A 7,530-nucleotide genomic window follows, 5' to 3' on the forward strand; every position below is an offset into this window, starting at 1 on the left:
GTAATATTGAGAACCTGCAGCAAACCTTTATGAACATGAACTTTTACGAGCAGAAGCACAAACTGCTCTCATCTCTAATGGCAAACCCTCTCTGTCAAGCTGCTTTACAGTCTGCACTTTCAATATAACACCATTGTTTCCAATTGCTGTGGACATTCATGTTGTTATCGTGGAACAGAATACTAATCTCACACTGCTTTGCGTGCCTGTATCATTCCATCCTATCTCAAAAGTTAAAAGGCCATAGACATCTTCGCCTCTCAGTGTAAATGTATCTTTACATATTTGTAGGTCATACGTGTTGCATTCTCAATCTACTTTTTCAGAATAATTCACAGGACTTATGCTTCCATTTGAGTGCAAAACTTTCCAAGAGGCAATAGCTATACATTCATAACTAAATGACTTCATTAAAGATCTACAACACAAAGAACCATAATTGAAATAAATGCAAAAATTACCAAGCATTTTATAAGAAAAAGATATTTATGTTTCTTATTGCCTTAACAAAATTAAGGAAAGAGCAACAACAACAAAACGGTGTAAAAAATGTGATCAGTGATCAAGAGAGGAAATAGTAAATGAAAGCAGACACAGAGATGGCCCAGATAAATTTTAAATTAAATACGATAAAAGTCCAAAAATTCCGAGGGAAAAAGTATACAATGTGCATTAAGACATGGAGAATTTTGAGAGATATATAGAAAATATTAAAAAAGGAAATTCTATATGTGATAAAGATATCATAATAATGTATGAGTAACTGTTTACAACACTGTAATGTTGTTTAACAAGCAATACAAAATATATGCCCATTTCATAAAAGGAAAAATAAGGCATACTGCCATGATTTACCCGTTACTCAAAACCAATAAATTAAAAAGAACTATTTGAAACCTAGTTAAAGATAATAATTTTAACACAGCAGTAATTTTCACTACTTCATAAAATCTCATGTAAAAAAATCCTATTTTGAAAAGAGGAATAAAGTCAATAACAAAGAGAGAAAATGCTAAATGTTTAAATCAAATGGAAATGTACTAATCGATTAAATTGATTCATATTCCAATTTAGAAAACAAAGCAAACATTTATGAAGGGCAGTTATTAACTCTAAGGAAGAAAAAATGTACAAGAATGAAAAGTAATATTGGCACGGCACATGGCTCAGTTGGAAAGGCAGTCACATAATCATGAAACTTAAAATAACATAAATATTAAATATTGATCTAACCAAAATTATGATATAAGGATAATGACAAGTTAGGGAGATAGAAAGGGAAGGAAAGTATGGGAGGGTGTGTGTGAGAAAGAGTTAATCTTCCTCTTCCATGGGAAGTAAAATGATCATGCCGAAAAGGGGGAAATCAAATGTAACAGATACAGATACAGAGGAAATACTAAAAGAATGAGTTACAAATCTCTGTCTCTGTGAAGTGGGAAGTATGAAGTCATACCGTGGAACAAGGCCTGGGGAACTATTTCCCTACGTAAACTGTATGCATAATATATGAGGACATGCACTGCAGATAGTATATGGGGTGTCCTAATGAGTCATTTGCTGTATCACTAGTATCATTATTTATGGTACCTGCCTATATGAGCATGAATTTGTTCCTCTGTTGTTGATAAGCACTTGTGCTTCCTGCTAAAAATTGTCACCTAGCTGATCAGACATGCCTAATTCTTAGCAGTCCCATTCTGTGTGGAGAGACACCGTACCTTCGATGCATAAGAATATTTGTGAGCTATTGGAAAATGAACTACCATGAACAACAATGATGCTATTTAACTTGATGTCCAATATCATCTTTGTCTGAAAGTTCATAGTTCTTTGAACCCTACAACCCTATAATTTGGACCATGGTAGTGTAATTTTGTGGAAAAAAATTTAAAGCATGCAATTGGACTGCCTAAATTCAAGCTTTGGCTCCAGAAATTACTACTTTTTTTAAGGGAGAGAGAGAAGAGGAGAAATAAAGAGAGGGATAGAAACAATCTGTTGCCTTTTACATGTCCCCAACCTTGGACCTGGCCCACAACCCAGGTGTGTGCCCTGACCAGGATTTGAACCAGCGACCATTCACTTTGTGGGACAATGCCCAACCCACTAAGCCACACTGGTTAGGGTCAGAACTTAACTATTTCTATGACATTAGTCAGTTGCTTAACCAAGCTGAGTCTCAGTTTATTGATATATAAAGTGGTATTCATATCATTAACTATCTAGAAGAATTAAATGTTAAATGAAACAATCCATAAAATGAATTTATTATAGTACTTGACATCTAGTAAGTTCAGAAGAGATGTTAACTATTATTTTTATAATTTGCTCAGCTTCTTCAACAGCCTGGGCCACTTAGCTTCCTGTATTGCCAACTACCCAGCAACTTGGAGCTTTTATGCAAATGGTATCAGAGGGGCTGTCTGTGGCTTTCTGACATCTTCAAAACAGTATGCAAATTGGATTTTAACTGCCAGCTTGAATTACAAATGAAAAATATTCTGACACAAGCCTATTCTGTAAAAATAACAAAATAACAAGACCATGATCAAATAAGTAAATGGAAAATACAGTTCCAAAGGTACAACTTTGAGTTTTTAGTTAAGTATACTTTGGGCCTTGTAGAACATTCAGGAAAAAAACACAAAACCTGAAGAGAAAGTAAATATACATGAAAAGTGAGAATAAAAAAAAGTCTGCAACAATCTAGGAAAAGAGAATGAAAATTAACATAATATTTTAAAAATAAACATAAAGTTTCTAGTCCTAAGGCAACAGAAATTCACAGTCATTAAAACACATTAATAAGCTAAGTTGTGGCCGCAGTTCGGTAGCACCTGCATGCTCAGAGCTCTGCAAGTTCCTGCACAACTCCGAAATACATGTTTTGCTTCTCATTTCAGTTTTTCATGGCTCTGTTTAAAATTAGACACTGAGGACGAGCAGTGAGGAATTATATGAAGGGCCTTCAGGATCTTGACACTCTGTGTCAAGGTATCTCAAAGGTATTTTTGTATAAGAAACACATTTCGAGATGATATATCAATAAGAGATGAATTATGACAGTTTAAACTTGAATCAAAACTTATTTTTAATTATTTAAACACTGTGCTATTATGTTATAATGAAAAGCATTTGTTTGGTCAAATTATGTATAACACTTTCGTTTCTCCTCCACTCACGGACTGGAATTCCCAAACCTGAGGAGACCTAAGTGAAAAGGGTACTTAGACTGCCACCTAGTACACGTTTCTCGTATAGCATAGTTTCCAAAGCTCTTTAAATAACGTCTCTAGCATTGGAGCAAATATATGCTTAAGCTTTTTTTAAATAATGTATTGAAAATTTTACATGAGCCATCCTTTTCACTCTTTGACCTAAATTCTTCTCCTAAATATTAATCACCAGTATTTCAATCTGTATATCAATTTATGAGCACTTCATTCACTTGGCCCAGATACATAATTTTAACATATTAGGAACTTTTCTTCAAAGGCCTCATTTTAAATATTCTTACTAACCTGTTAGTTTCTTTTTTAAAAACAAAGTATTCAAAGATTTGAATCTTTCAAGATTAGATATGATTTATAAAAGTACTTATCTATTCAAGAACAAGGTATTTTTTATTGGCACAAGAATCACTGTGCCAATGATTAAAATTCAGTGGAAATATTTTCGTTAACAGTTTACATTCTGATGCCCATTTGGAAGCCTCCTGCCACTTACCCACATAGGCCCATGATGACTCTTAGCTCTGAGAGAGGGAAGGAACACAAACCACCAGGTGCTGGAGACGCAGAAGGCACCCAAATACGCTGTCTGGAATGAGCAAGACAAAGCAGTATCTCAAGACATACACTAAACATCTTTAAAATTGATATTAAAACTTAATCAGGAAATAGGTTCTAACTTGCCATCCATTAAGAATAGACTAGAATCCCAAGGATATGTAAGAGTGGAGCAGAAACCCCAGGCCTTGCACATATCCTTGGAGCTCTTGCAGAGAATTAAAACTTGCTTAACTTTGCTCCAGGATAAAAAACTTGACGGAACTGTAGACAGCCAATCTCAGGCAATTCAATTCAATTTAATCTCACACATTTTTATTAAGCTCCCCGTATAGGCCAAGAATAAGAGTTTGGAGACACAAGAACGAACAAATCATCATATACCTCTTGAATTGCTTACCATATTTTGACGATACAAATTTCAGGATTTAGAAAACTTTATTTTTATTGGAGTGACATTGGTTAATAAGACTGTGTAGGTGTTAAGTGCACATTTCTATGACGCATGATCTGTACATTGATTACACTGTGTGCCCACAACCCAAAGTCAAATCTTTTTTTTTTTTTTTTAAGATTTTATTTATTTATTTTTAGGGAGGGAAGGGGGAGAGAGAGAGAGAAGAGAAACATCAATGTGCGGTTGCTGGGGGTTATGGCCTGCAACCCAGGAATGTACCCTGGCTGGGAATCAAACCTGGGACACTTTGGTTCCCAGCCCGTGCTCAATCCACTGAGCTATGCCAGCCAGGGCTTCAAAGTCAAATCTTTTGTCACCATTTATTTGGCTCCTTTTACCCTGAGTACCTCCTCACCCCAGAAAACATTCAAAATACTATATTGTGATCAGGTGAGTAACCTACTCTTGCAGATTTCCTACTGGAAGTTGGATAATTACGTGAGTTACATGGCCGAAAATATTTCTTTATTAGGAGACAAGTTAGATATCTTAATGCCATTTTAATTCATAATTCTCTAATTTTGTTATAAATGAAAACATTTCAATACAAAAACACCATCAAAGAGACTAAATCCAACTCTATTTCAGTAAGAAGTACAATAGTTTTACTGAATGTAAAAGTTTTGAATAATCTGGTACCTTAAACTACTAATATAAATAATGAACTTAAATTCTTTCAATAATTTCTGTATTGTAGAAAAGCAATGCCAAAATAAATCCAAAATTATAATTATATAATTGTTAAGATAAATTAAGAATATTTAACCATGTATCTGTTTTGCTTCTCAATATGTTAGGTTTCTTTTTAATATTTATGATCAGGTCTTAGAATATTTAATTTGGAAAACAAATCCAAGATGCCAGTCCTATTCTGAACTGCCAAAATGGTTGCAAGCGAAGTCCATTTCATCTCTGCAGCATGATCCTCAGCAACTTTCATTCAGTCACATCTCACTTCATGACTTAATTTAAATAACCTGTGAGGATTTGCCTTGTAAAGAAACAGTACCAATTATTTATGCATATTTCAAAATGTAGAAAATTCAACTAAACCTGGATCCCCCAAAAATGATGTTTTAAACAAGTTTATTAGCAGAATGAATGAACAAACCATTCAATTCAATGAATTTGAATGGAACCAATTCATATTATTTAATTACCCCATTTTTTAATGCAATTATTTTTTAAGAGATTTTATTTTTTATTTTAGAGAGGGGAAGTGGGGGAGAAAGAGAGGGAGAGAAACATCCATGTGCAGTTGTCTCTTGCATGCCCTCCCACTGGGGACCTGGCCTGCAACCCGGGCATATTCCCTGGACTGGGGATTGAACTGGAGACCCTTTGGTTTGCAGGCAGGCACTCAGTCCACTGAGTCACACCAGCCAGGGCCAATTCCCCCACATTTTACATTTTAATGCAATTTAGCTTCCTTCTTTTCATATTAGATGCTCTCCTAAATTGATGTACACTTTATATTATTTGTCCTTTCTCTTTTCCACTTCATCTCCTGCATAAGCTCCTCTTTCTAGGTAAATACCTCCTACTAGTCAGCAGACCACTCATGTCAGGTCTCCTTGACCCATGTTTCCAGCTGCCAGCTGTATTCTTTTGCTTGGGCAGCCATAAAAAAGTACCAGAACTCAGTGGATTAATCAACAGAAATGATTTTCCGCACAACTCTGGAGGCTAGACATTTACAATCAAGGTGTCAATAGAATTGATTTCTTCTGCAGCCTGTCTCCTTGGCTTATACATAGAAGTTGTATCCTGATATCTCCACATGGTTTTCTGCCTGTGTCTATGTCCTCATCTCCTCTTCTTATTAAGACCTCAGTTATTTGGATTAAGTTCCAACCAGTATAACCTCATTTTACCTGTATTACCTCTTTAAAAGCTTTATCTCCAAATATGAGCACATTCTAAAATACTAGGGACTAGAATGTCAACATATGAATTTTGGGAAGAGGCCAATAAGCCTATACTATCTGCAGAGCTCAACTCTATTTAGCCATCTCATGTTCAAGGTCTCTCAAAACATCTATATTTTTCTTTCTTTTTTTATATTACTCATTCCTCAATTTTTAGTATTGTTATTCAACTTTCTCAAAGTTATTTCTTACCCAAGTATATGGTAAATCTCTTGAAAACAAACATTTAGCTTCTTTTCTGTAGCTAATAGTGTACCACATGGTGCTTTATGGAAAGCAAACATTTAATGAATATTTTTGACTGGACTTCCTGTGACTCCTCATGCTTTAAGTTTTTTTGTCCTTTTCTTTACTGTATAGGAATCCAACATCTTTAGATAAATGTTCAACTCTGAGGGAGGAAGAAATGAGTATAGGTTGTTGACTTTATAAAAAACAGGAATTTTCTGAAAATTAATAATAACCATTATCTGTATTTTAAACTTGTTACTTCTCATTTTATACTTTCTTAAGGTTATTCAGAGTCATATCTATAGCAAATACTCCCCTTAATAATTCGATACTGCAAGTCAAATATATGATGAAATATGAATGTGAACAAATTCATGGAATACACATGAGACAACCTGCTTACTAATTTATATACCCTATAATTAAGCATGGGCCTGTGTGAACTATACATTCTATTGCAAGTGCACATTCAGTAACATTTATTATTGCACTTTTCTGGAAAAAATAAAAACACAACCCAGAGAAACATTATGAGGACTCTAAATCACTCCTTGTCCACTCAGCACTATAAGCAAAGAGAATGAAGTATCAAGTTCAATAATTCAGCAAGTGATTTCAGTGTGAAGCCTGTTTACATGCTCTAATCCTTAGAGTCCAAAGTTCCCTGACCTGTGTTTTCTTTAAATTTTAACAACTCATAGGTATAGTAAAAAAAATTAATAAGTGTTTAACATTCAAAGTTTATACATTTAAATTATATTTAGCAAAAGATATATTCAAATACCTCATCATCGAATAGAAATCCAATGTTCTTATATGCAATATATTTTAACATTATGCTACTGCATGTATCATTGTTAATGACAAATAATTTGGAGGCACAAGAAGTAATGTTAAAAGTCAATGTTATTATTAAGATTCTTGAAACTTTATGGCCTTAGTACCTTTCAACTTTTAAATCCATAAAAACAGTTAAATAGTTTATCAAAATTAGTAATTGATTTGCATTAATTCTTGAGATTGACAAATATCTAAGAATATGATATGACTAATTTAGTTCAATAATTTCAAATTAGTGTTATTAAAGCTACAGAATATTTATGTTCAATAGCTAATAAGTATA

The sequence above is a fragment of the Phyllostomus discolor genome, chromosome 1, assembly GCF_004126475.2.
Source record: "Phyllostomus discolor isolate MPI-MPIP mPhyDis1 chromosome 1, mPhyDis1.pri.v3, whole genome shotgun sequence".
Taxonomy (NCBI): domain Eukaryota; kingdom Metazoa; phylum Chordata; class Mammalia; order Chiroptera; family Phyllostomidae; genus Phyllostomus; species Phyllostomus discolor.